This window comes from Apium graveolens, chromosome 8, assembly GCF_009905375.1.
Source record: "Apium graveolens cultivar Ventura chromosome 8, ASM990537v1, whole genome shotgun sequence".
Taxonomy (NCBI): domain Eukaryota; kingdom Viridiplantae; phylum Streptophyta; class Magnoliopsida; order Apiales; family Apiaceae; genus Apium; species Apium graveolens.
Genome location: NC_133654.1, coordinates 74,095,450 through 74,108,628, shown reverse-complemented (window position 1 = coordinate 74,108,628; position 13,179 = coordinate 74,095,450).

Below are 13,179 nucleotides of genomic sequence, written 5' to 3'. Positions count from 1 at the left end.
ATATGTGCCAAAGAAATATGGTATTACTGTGGTAGAAAATGAGAAGAATGAGCTTATTCCTACTAGAACAGTCACGGGGTGGAGAGTTTGCATGGACTACAGGAAGCTGAACCAAGCCATTAGAAAAGATTACTTCCCTTTTCCCTTCATTGATCAGATGCTTGACACGTTGGCCAGTCATAAGTATTATTGTCTTCTGGATGGTTATGCAGGTTACAATCAGATTTGTATCGCTCCAGAAGATCAGGAGAAAACTACCTTTACTTGTCCATTTGGTACTTTCGCCTTCAGACGAGTTTCTTTTGGTCTGTGTGGTGCACCAGCCACATTTCAGAGATGTATGATGGCAATCTTTTCTGACATGATTGGCCAGAATGTGGAGGTGTTCATGGACGACTTCTCAGTTTTTGGTGATTCTTTTGATTGAATACTTGCAAATCTTGGAAATGTTCTCAAGATGTGTGTTGAGACCAATCTGGTTCTCAATTGGGAGAAATGTCACTTTATGGTGCGTCAGGGCATTATTCTCGGGCACAAAGTTTCTAGTAAGGGTCTTGAGGTGGATAAGACCAAGGTGGGGGTCATTGAGAATCTCCCTCCACCCATTTCTGTTAAGGGAATTCGCAGTTTTCTTGGACATGCGGGTTTCTACAAGCGTTTCATCAAAGACTTCTCAAAAATTTCAAAGCCATTGTGCAGTCTGTTAGAGAAAGATGTTCCTTTTAAATTTGATGACGAGTGTCTTGCAGCTTTTAAGACATTGAAGAAGAGTTTAATCACGGCACCGGTCATAACTACACCTGATTAGAATGAACCTTTTATTAGGTCACACACACACTGTAGAGGGGGTGAATACAGTGTATAGTACACTCAAATCGAACTTTAAGAACTTAAGTAACAGAAAACAAACTTTATTGAAACAATAAACTCTGTTACAGTATGGAACTGTTACCTCTCAGTGATGAACAATATCACGAGAGCTGCTAGGGTTACAATGAATAATCTTCTCGAATAATGATAACACTTATAGTGTAAACCCTATGTATGTGTTTATATACTACACAGTTACAAGATAATCACTAATTGATATGGAATATAATTATGCTTCCTAAAATATATCAATCAGATATCTTTTCTTCCAAGTATTCCATTCTTTACAGAATTCCTTCTTCATGCATATCTCTTCTTATGTTTATCTTGATCTTCTTTCCTTTAATCAGCTACTGTCCTTCTCTGATCATCCTTCAGCACTTAAGTTCTGATATCTAACTTCTGATGATTATCTCCTGATAATATAAGTACTGATATCCTTAAGTCCTGACTTCCAGTATAAGTACTGATCAACAGTTAAGTACTGATTTGTCCTGTTAAGTAAGATCTGAAATCTAAACATAAAATATATTAGCCATGACATTATCAAATATATCTAACAATCTCCCCCAACTTGTAAATTAGCATAGTATACAAGTTTAACAAATATTTGATGATGTCAAAAACATTAAGTACAAATGTATGAGAATTAGACTAGATAACTACAACTTACAGTCCTTAAAGCTTTTACCAATTTCAACTTCTGATAACAACTTCAGTCTGTATAAATATCAAAATTTAAGCAGTTGTAGATCTTCGACTTGGCTTCATTTTCTTCTAATCTCTCTGATGTCAGGAGTTGTTCTGAGATAGTTCTTCAACAAACATTTCTCAGCATATCTGAGTTCATCAATCATTCTCCTTTTGACATCTTTAAGCTCTGCAGTATCTTCACCAGTTTGAAAGATTGCAGCTCTGAGATCATTGATCTTTGCTTTTCTCAACTCCTGATCTAGTCTTATGACATAAGCTTTGTCAGACTCCAGATTGAATTCAAGTCCCTTAATACCAAGATATGTTCTGATCTGTGCAGTATTAGGCTTCATATCAACAATATCACCATTGTGATCTTTGTACTTTGGAACATATGTGCTGTCAGACTTAACAGAATAAAGCCTTTTCTGTCTCTGAATCTGTTCTTTTAAGTAGTTTGCAGCAGTCCCTGTTATTCTGTCATCCACTTGAAGTAAGAAAAGTACATGCTCCAATTCTTCAAAATACTTCAATGGAATGACATTTTGTCTTATATGATAAACCCTACCATCTGTCATGAAATACAACATGATGTATTCTTTCAAGTAGGTATGGTAAACCATCTGTAAAGATTCCAGTTGATTCAATCTCTCAGGAGTTGCTCCAATACCTGGTTCACTCAAGAAAGTTGGATCATTGGTAGTGTTGTGTACTCTTCTTTCATCAGCACTTCCCAATCCAGTTTTATCTCTTGCTTCCTTTCCAGTAACTACTCTTGCTTCAAAACCACTTGCAGTAGTCTTCAAAGGTTGAGTCTGTTTTGCTTTAGTGAATCCTGGTAGGAGTGTCTTTGATCTATCTTCTGATATCAAGTTAACTTGAGCTATGTCAGAGGTTACTTGCTTCTTCTGAATATCAGAACTTACAATTTCTTGACTCTGAACAACTTGAGCCATGTCAGAGGTTGTTTTAAGAACTTTTCTTGAAGTCAGAGCAAGATCATCCTTTTCATCAGTAATTTCTTCATTCTCAGGAGGTACATAAACCTTGATAGGTTCACCAACCTTTTCTTTACCCTTGGATCTTGGATCTATCTGTGGTTGTGATCTAGCCAATGTTGCTTCAGTATGTGTCCTTTTTTTGATCACAATACCTTTGAGTTTTGGAAGTGGCTTTTTACCAGAAGCTTCAGATTTAGATATTACTTTCTCTGATTTAAGCCTGGCTTCTTCTTCCTTTAAACTTTCCAAGTCCATTCCTGGATTTTCTTAAAGAAATAACCGTCTTGACATTTCCTCGTCAAGATCTAAAAGTTCATCAGAACTTAACTTTTTACCAGCAGCAGAACTTATTCTTTTCCCAGTATCAGAACTTGTCATGTGACTAGCTTGTCTTGATGTGAATCCTCTACCTTGACTATGACCTCTACCCATTCCAGAGTATCCTTGGTCATCTTTTTCATTATCCTTTCCTGTCAGTGTCTTGTCAGTCTTGCATTTGGACTTAATCACTTTCTCCCTCTTTTTGGCATCAGCAGGTAGTAGAAGAGAGAGAAGCAATTCCACTGAGGATTGGATTTCAGTTAGTTGTGATTGCTGAGAAGCTTGATTTTTCAGAATTTCATCAATCTGAGCTTGTTGATGATCTTCAGTCTTCTCAATATAAGCAATCCTGTCAATGGTAGGTTGGAAGAACTTTTTCTTATCAATTTTCCAAACTTGTTCCTATTTGATAAAGTTCTCCTGAATCTTGTGTAGCTATGCACGAGTAGTTGAATGAAAACCTTGTAAATGTTTATTACTCAATGCAGTGACTCTAAGCTGAGTTTTGAAATCATCAGAATTTAACATTTCATCAGCTTTAGTCAAGTGCTCAGCAAGATGTTTTTCAGTTGGAACACATGAAACTGAGTTCCATTCCTTAGTCCACTCTTGACCTGCAGGAGTTTCACTCCAAGGTACTGGTGCTTCCTCGATAATAAACTGCTTAACCAATTCAGACTTAGGAAGAGTCTGTTGAGGAGTAAGTCCTGAAGGACCTGCTTCACAGCATCTACAGTTGGAGCAGCATCACCAGTATCTCCAGCATGTGCAGCATCAGAACTTAAAGAATCAGTATCTGCTGATAAGACAACAGTGTGAGTAGCAATGGAGGCTTCAGCATCCTCTAATTTCTGATCGGATACTAAGTTCTGATCAACAGCCATATCCTGATGCTCACCTAAAGTCTGATCATTAGCATCTTGATGCAGAGAAGGTGTTGTTGATAACTCTGGAGTTTGAACAGCATCAGTAACAGGTGTTGTGGAAGGAATATTTGTTGGTGGAGCTTCTAAGAGAATTACTGCAGGCACAACCAAGTTTTGAACATCAATATCAGCACTTGTGCCTGGATCAACAGAAAACACAGAAGGTGTGTTAGCCTTTTCAGAAACAGCTTCCTGAGATGGAGTTGATGGAGAAAAAGTGACTGGAGCAAATTCCTTGTCTTGTGAGATCAGAGATTCCTGATCCCCTTCCTTAGCTGCTTCCTCTTCATCATCTGAAATTGGCCTTTTTGCCCTCTGTTTCTTGTATCTCGTTGTTGATTTGGATTCCTTGGGAGTTTCAGGAACTGTCATTCGTCTAAGCCGTTTGAGAAGCCTAGATCCCCCAATTCCAGGATCCTTCTGAGAAGTGACTTTCTCAGCTTCACCTACAACAGGTTTTGAAGAAGGAACATGTTCCTCAGTATCAGATTCATCTCTCAGTACAGTCCTCCTCCTCTTTTGAGGTGTTTGAGGAATAGTTTTTGTCCTCTTTGGCTTGTAGGATGAGGGTTGAACAGTCTGTGAAGTAGAGAGATAGGATTTGAGATAAGTCCTGAGGGTAGGTTGAGTAGTATGAGTGGTAGGTGCTGAGGATGATGGTTTTTGGGTGTTTGTGGTTGGTTGGACATCAGAGTAAACAGATCTATAAGTATCAGGATCAGCATTTACTAGGATCTGTTTTACAGACTGAGGAATCTGTAAAGGTCTAACCACTGTTTTCTTAGTATCAGCATTTACCAGATCATTAAAATATCGTTTTGCAACTCTAAAAGGTGGGGTTAAGGAACTGACTAATTGAGGTTCATCAGTACAAAAAGTATATATTAGTTAACAGAATCTAGCAAAATAGACAACATTTCTATCCTCTGTCATCCTATCCCCAATAGAACCAATTATTCCAGTTGCAAAATCAAAATGAGTTTGATGGATAATAGCATACCCTATGTGCTGACTCAGAATTGGGATAGCATCAAAATTCGAACATTTGTTCCCAAAAGCTTTGGTGATGCAGTCAAAGAAGAAACTCCATTCTCTTCTGATATTAGCCCTTTTTAACTGCCCAAGCTTTGCCAAACTCTTTTCATATCCCAAATCAGCCATTAACTCGTGAAGTGCTGATTTCTCTGGAGTTGAAAAGGTACAATTTTCTGGGAGATGTAGAGCTTTGCGTATTGTACTAGGAGTGACTACAAAAGATGAATCACCCACTTCAAAAACAATACTGGGAGTGCCATGTTTACCACCATCATCAAAGTGCCCAGTCCTCCAAAACGTCAGAACTTGATGACTCAAAAAGACTTCAGGCTGTGTTAATGCGTACCCAATCTCACTGTGTGCAGAAAGATCTTGCACAAAATGCAATTCAGATGGAGCTTCAGCATGATCAAGAATTGCAGCATAGTTGTTTGGAACAAACTTAGCTCCATCAATGATTAAATCCTTAGGTGCCATGTGAAAAATTGAGATTCAAAAGTGCCTGTTAGGTGTTTGATAAAATGTCTGTATGAAAAACCAACGTGAGAAGAAGGAGAGTAAAAGTAAGTAAAGAGAAAAAAAATATGAAGGAAATAAAAGATTAAAGAAATCCTCTCTTTGTTGTACTTATACTCTGAACAAAAATGTTACCGTTGGACACTTGTCAGACATGCAGTAATAACGGACAGTTACTGGGCTCGAGAAAACAGGAATCATTACTTACCCATTTGCCTAGTTTCAAGGAAAAACCGTTCCATTTCAACATATTCTAGTTCGAACTGAGACTGTTACCAAATTTTATTCACAGATAAGCCAAGTAAAGGATTAGACTGAGAAATCAGAACTTAGACCTATACCAGAACTTAACAGTCATCAGAACATAATTTCTTAACTCGAAAAAGGAATGCCCATCTTAGTAAATCCTCATACAAGTTCTGAGTTATAGACTTCAGAACTTAATCATCAGAACGTGTAACTAGAACTTGTCCTCAGAATTTATGCAAAGTGACACAATGACTATTTATCTAGAATAACAGAGACCTCCACAGTAATTTTCATCATTCAGATGGAGTGATTAGTGTGTGCATTAAGCTAAATAACAGACAAAGAGTAAAGTCTGATTCACTTCAGTACATCTTAGAAATAAGGCATAACTAAAATTTTGCTAAAGAGCTGTCATTGTCCTGAAACCTACTGATGAATGAGTTCATGCTTGAGTCCACCTCAACTGTTTTGTGCTAATTTTATGCATCTTTTGAAATTCTATTTTACAGTGGCTTCTCAGTGTAAGTGAGTCATGACTGCTTATCAGAATTTATGCTATTATCAGAGTATTTCTCCAGTAATCATAGAGTGTGAAAAGTCACCAAGAAAATATTTTACTTTTCTAATGCATATTTACTTAATACCAGCAATGCACTTGGGTCGTCCCTTCCAAATTTTTACTCTAGATCTCAAAGGAGTACCTGATTTTATTCTGTGATCTTTTTGCTTTTTCTTTTGATAAGTGAGGTTTATCAGCACTTAGTACATTCAGCAGTTTTACTAGTATCAGAACTTAACAGATGAGTAGCATTATTCTAATTTGTGACTTAGTAATAAGATATACAAAGTAAACTTAACTAAGCTCAATTATCAGAATTTGCTAGTGTCATAAGATTTCCACTGAAATAATTACTTCTTACATGGAATCATTTGTTTATTGAAGACTACTAGGTCAGTATCTAGCACAGTTATCCTCATAGGATTGAATAGTTACTTGAACAGACATATCACTTATCAGAGTTTAGAAACATATATCAGACAACAGTCAGTACTTAAAAACATTTATCAATTAAGCACAGAATACACAATGAGATTAATTCTGTAAATACTGAGCATAAAGTCTGATAACACAGAACAAGACTAAGCAGATTTAGAGAAAGAACCTAAAACCATTCCAAGTTCATTTGCCAATCTTGTAAAAGTAGCTTCACACAGTGGTTTTGTGAAGATATCTGCTAGTTGTTGATCTGGGGGAACAAAATACAATTCCACTGTACCTTCATCCACATGTTCCCTGATGAAGTGGTACCTGATGCTGATGTGCTTTGTCATAGAGTGTTGAACTGGATTACCTGTCATAGCAATAGCACTTTGATTATCACAGTAAATAGGGATTTTGAAATATGTTAACCCATAATCTAGTAACTGATTCTTCATCCAAAGAATCTGTGTACAACAGCTTCCTGCAGCAATATACTCTGCTTCTGCAGTTGATGTGGAAATTGACTTTTGTTTCTTGCTGAACCAAGAAACCAATCTGCCTCCAAGAAATTGGCAGCTTCCACTTGTGCTTTTCCTGTCAATTTTGCAGCCTGCAAAATCTGCATCTGGGTAACCTATTAGTTTAAAGTCTGATTCTCTAGGATACCACAATCCCAGATCAGCTGTTCCTTTAAGATATTTAAAGATTCTTTTCACAGCTGTTAAGTGAGGTTCTCTTGGATCTGCTTGAAATCTTGCACAAACACAGGTAGCATACATGATATCAGGTCTACTAGCAGTTAGATAGAGTAGAGAGCCAATCATACCTCTGTAATCAGTAATATCTACTGATTTACCAGTATCCTTATCCAGTTTTGTTGCAGTGGCCATAGGAGTGGATGCACTTGAACAATCTTGCATTCCAAATTTCTTCAGCAAGTTCTGGTGTACTTGGTTTGACAAATAAAAGTGCCTTCTTCATTTTGCTTGACTTGAAGGCCCAGAAAATAGCTAAGTTCCCCCATCATACTCATCTGATATCTTGACTGCATCAGTTTGGCAAACTTCTTGCAAAGTCTGTCATTTGTAGATCCAAAGATGATATCATCAACATAAATCTGGACCAGAAGTAAGTCCTTTCCATGGTTGAGGTAGAATAGTGTTTTGTCTATTGTTCCTCTGTTGAATCCACTTTCCAGAAGAAACTGAGCTAAAGTCTCATACCATGCTCTAGGAGCTTGCTTAAGTCCATAAAGTGCTTTATCAAGCCTGTAGATATAATCTGGATGTTTGGAATCTACAAAGCCTGGAGGTTGTTCAACATATACTTCCTCCTCCAATTCTCTATTGAGAAAAGCACTTTTCACATCCATTTGAAAGACTGTAAACTTTTTGTGAGCAGCATAAGCCAAAAATATCCTTATGGCTTCTAACCTAGCAACTGGTGCAAATGTTTCATCATAATCAATTCCCTCCTGTTGAGAATATCCTTTTGCGACCAGTCTTGCCTTATTCCTTGTAATTATGCCATCATTGTCAGTTTTGTTTCTGAATACCCATTTTGTACCAACAACAGATCTATTCTTTGGTCTTGGCACTAGAGTCCAGACTTTGTTTCTTTCAAATTCATTTAACTCTTCCTGCATTGCTTGCACCCAATCAGCATCTTGAAGAGCTTCTTCAACTTTCTTTGGCTCAGTCTGAGAGAGAAAAGAATTGTAGAGACATTCATTTGAAGTACCTGTTCTAGTTCTGACACCTGCATCAGGATTTCCAATTATCAAATCAGGTGTATGTGATTTTGTCCACTTCCTTGCAGATGGAAGGTTTTCTCTAGAACTGGATGCTCCCCCATGATCCATGCTATCTTCATTTTCTGATGCTCCCCCTGAAACTGTGCTCTCTGAGTTGGATTCTTCAGTATTTAGATTTTCAGCACTATCAGAACTGTAGAGTACAGTGTTGAAGCTATCAAAACGGTGATTGAGCAGCCTGCGAGGAAGGTGGGTCAGGAAACTTAGAATGATAAGACTCTGGAGGACTTTGATATGGATCTCATCGTTGCTACACTCTGTATGCCTGATACTCATTGGAAGTTCAAGAGGGGCACTACTGATTACTCCATGTTCCCTGTTTCATGCATGAACAGGTTTGCACGGGCTTGGAACTCTTTTATTTGTGCTAACATCATGCCATCTTCGCATGTGCATGAGATTACTGTGGAGCATGCTCGTCTGCTATGGGGTATTCTTCAGGGTGATTATATTGATTTGGGGATGGTGATATATCAGGGGATTTTGAGATTTTTGAAAGGAGGTACTACAGGTGCCATTCCGTATTCGTCTATTGTGATGAAGTTATGCGTGGCGGTTGGTGTTCATTGGCCAGCACATGAGCAGCGGCAGCTTCTCGGTGCTCCTATTGACAGTTCTACGATATAAAGCATGCAGGAGTGGTACGGAGGGAAGCCCGATCCTAAGGGGCTTGGGTATTCATATGATCATCTTCCAGGTGATGTGTTTATGGAAGCAGCTACGGCAGGAGGTTCTTAGCATACCCGTCGAGCAGCTTGGAGAGCTCAGTATGGAGAGGAGGCTGGTTCGTCACAACAGCAGCAGCAGAAAGAGGCAGCAGGAACAGAGATGAGAGCTGGTTTGAGTTCGACGCATTATAGGCGTCTTGCAAGGAGGATGGATGCGATGCACGACATCCTTAGTCGGTTTGCACACGATCTCACCCAGGCACTTGGGACAGCTTTTAGAGCCACCAGTGTTGATATCCAGTGGCCAGTATTTGGTGAGAATTCCGTGTATCGGCCTCCGAACACGCTTGACACTCCACCCGTTGAGGATGAGGATTCTGATTCGCAGTAGGTATGCTTGATTCCTTACTATTACCTTCACTGAGGACAGTGAATATTTTAAGTTTGGGGGTAGTAGTGAAGGAATATGTTTATGTGTAAGTCTCATATAGTTGCATGTTCATGATAGTTTAGTTCATATAGTTTGCATATTTTGCCATGTAGTTTTTTTTATTTTATTCTATTATTTTTTGTAGTTTTATGATATTTTGTTCATGTATTTTCATGTATTTGCATTATGACATGATCCCTTAGATAATTTTTCCTATTGATTGGTGATGTTGATGCTAGTGTAGTGATATCGTATTTAGTGATGTTGAGTCTTATTGGATTGATTTGCATGCTGGAGACACTTGTATTTCACTAAGTCTTAAAGGTTGCTAGAGTGCTAGATCATGGTTGTTAAGTGGCATTTATGACACTTTATAATGTTCTAATAAGCTTTGAATTGATGTGTTTGTACTCAGGTTGTTAAGTGTTTTAACGTATTTTCTAGTGTTTTTACATTTCAGACATTAATCTGTGAATTAGGTGAATTAGCATTATTTTAGTGCAAATATAGTGTCCAGGTGGTGTTGGAATAAAAGCTGCAAAGCCCAGCTCGAGGCTACAAGAAAAGGAAAAAGAAAAGAAATATTTGTTGGCAGAAGCCCAGCCCGCCCGCGGTGATCAAGCGCACGGCCGCGCCAGGTCGGGATGCAGAATTCCTGTTTTGAATAGAATACTGATTTTCTGGGGTTCTATGCTGATCAGGGCTACTATATAAACAACTCTAGGTCATTTTTAATAAAAAAAATGAGACACTTCAGAGCTAAGGAGATGACGACAAGAGACCTATAGCACAAATCAACAAAGGCGAAGATGATCTAGTTTATTCTTGTGAATCTTTGTTTTGAGTTGTAATTTTGGATGCTCATTTCTTATTTTGTTGAACCTATACTCTTGTGTTGTACTCTGTTATTTATTCGTTATAAAGACTACGTTGTTATATCATGTTTTTATCGGAACCCACATTGATGATGAGTCCGATTATGGGCTAATCGTTTTTATGGGATTTTAGCGGATTTATTTATGGATTTTTTTAGTTAAATTGTTTCAATGCCTTAGTATGTGTTGATTGTATGATATCCTAGTATTGGTTGCGCGTATTCATCTTATGAGCATCGCGAACTTATAAGATAGAGTGTTAATTCTTAATGAAGCAAATGTGAATTTAAGAATTTAGAACTTGCCATACTAGCATAGGTTCATGTATTCGTTATGCATGATTTGAAGGTAATTTTAACCATCTTACTTGCCCTATGTAATCGAGATAGATAACTTGTGCTTAAACAATTATGTTGTCAAATTCTATAGACATGTAGGGTCTCAATATAATTGGTGTTTATTCAGCTTCTATCTCTTTTGTGGATGTCTGGTAGTATAGTACTCGTGCAACGAAAATTGGTGTTTATCAGTTTCGTGTTGTCTGATTAGTGTCATCACCATTGCATGTTAAGGTTAAGGATAATAAGGCTATTGAATGAAGTATTTAATGAAGTTAAAATCCCATGTTAGTCATATATATTAATTCAGTCAATATTAATCGCGTAGTTATAATTATTAGTTTAATCCTTAGTTATAAACAACCTCAATCTGTTATCGTCTTAGCATTGAATAATAACCATACATTGTTGCTGAAGTGCATGAATTAATTAGTTAACCAATACAGTCTCTGTGGGATCGAACTAGAAAAGATTTTGTACTACTTTCGAACTCGTATACTTGCGTGTATTATTAGCGCGTGTTTAGCGACTAACACCCTTGTTCTATTGCTCCACAACATGAATTATTGGAGTTTGAGCATCTTGGTTATCTTCACTCTCTTCAATGTCATTGACAAGTAGGGAACTAGATCCATCAACCACATGTTCTTGGTTTTCTTTTAATGACTTTCTTTGCAACATTTCATGCTCATAAGTTTTCAAGATCCCGTATAAAACTTCCAGTGTAATTCTGATCAAGTCTCTTCCTTATCTAATAGCTGATATTTTCTGTTCAAGGTGGTCAGAAAGAGCTAGCAAGAACTTTAGGTTAACCTCCTCAGCTTCATAATATTTAACACAAAGTTGCAAGCCATTTACCAGTTTGTTAAACCTTTCAAAAACTTCAGTAATTCGTTCCTTGGGCTTTACCATGAAACCCTCATACCGAGACACCAATATTCTCCTTTTATTTGATGTTACTTCCTCTATACCTTAACATAAAATCTCAATCTTCTCCCAAATATGTTTGACTGTGTCACAATTGACAATATTGTTGTATGTGACATTGTTAAGTGACTTTATCATAATTAGTTGCAGGACACTATCCAGAGAGACTTTTGCTCTTTCAGGTTCAGTGTATTTTGAAAGGTCTTTAGGAGCAAAATGAGCTGGGATGACCATTTCTCCATCAGTAGATTCATCAACCCTTTCCATGGGATTAAAAGGGCTATTCTTAAGAATCTGGATGTACATTGGGTTGGTCATCCTTATGAACAGCATCATCTTCTTTTTACAAAGTGTATAGTTGATTTTATCAAAGGATGGTATCTTGATACTGCTTATCTTTTGTGCACTCATACTTCCAAGATCTTTATCTATTTTCTTTCAGCTTTTGCTTTGATACCACTTGTTAGTTATTGAGGACAACACAGGGGGGATGAATGTATTTCTTTGGATTTTTATCCTTTTTAATCTTTTTAGATATTTGGTGAACAAAATAGTTTCTAATTTACAGAGATATTATGTTAGAAATAATAAAAGAACAAGCACAATATTTCAAAACTCACTTAATTTATATTGATTAAGTTTGTCTTGCTACAAATTCTGTGTTCTTAAAAATATAAGAACTCGGCTTCTTCCTTGAGAGAATACAAGAAAATGTGAATCTGTTTGTTATACTAAACTAAGGATCAGTGAATGCTTTATACACTAGCAGCACGGGTTTACAAAACTTGCACTAACGTGTACTAAACTCTTTTCTAAAGCAACCTTTTCTATTTCCATTTCTAGCTTAGAAAATCTGTGCAAAATCTTGCAGATCTGTGATCATCCTTTTTCTAGTTAATCTTGGCCCTTGATCTTGTATTCTCTCCATCTACTTTGTAGACTTTTCAATCTAGTTGATAGATCGTTTGTTGACTGATAATCTTGAATCTTGAATTTGTTTGCATTCTGTATTTGAGAGGCATATTGAGATCTCTAGTTTGTTCTATAGAGAAGTGACATCTCGGTAAATATAATGACTTCTCAAGATCTTTGAGTTCTCTATAGGTATATTTGACTTGTCGAGGTCTCTTGATATTTGCACGTTAAATGACTTGTCGAGGTCTCTTGATCTCTACATGTAGAATTAACTTGTCGATATCTCAGAGATCTCTATATACATTTTGACTTGTCGTTATCTCTGAGATCTTTAATGAGAAATTGACTTGTCGATATCTCCACTCTTCACATCTTTATTTGACTCGTCGATATCTCTGAGTTCTCTACATGCAGAAATGACTTGTTGATATCTCCAATCTTCACATCTTCATCTTGACTTGTCGATATATCTGAGACTTCTCTATAAGCCATTTTAGACTTCTCGATAAGTCATTCTGGACTTCTCGAATGACTTCTCTATATTGCTTGATATGTGACTTGTCGATATCTTGACTTAGAACATTTTTCATAAAATAGTTTTATTCAACTCAAGCTTCTTC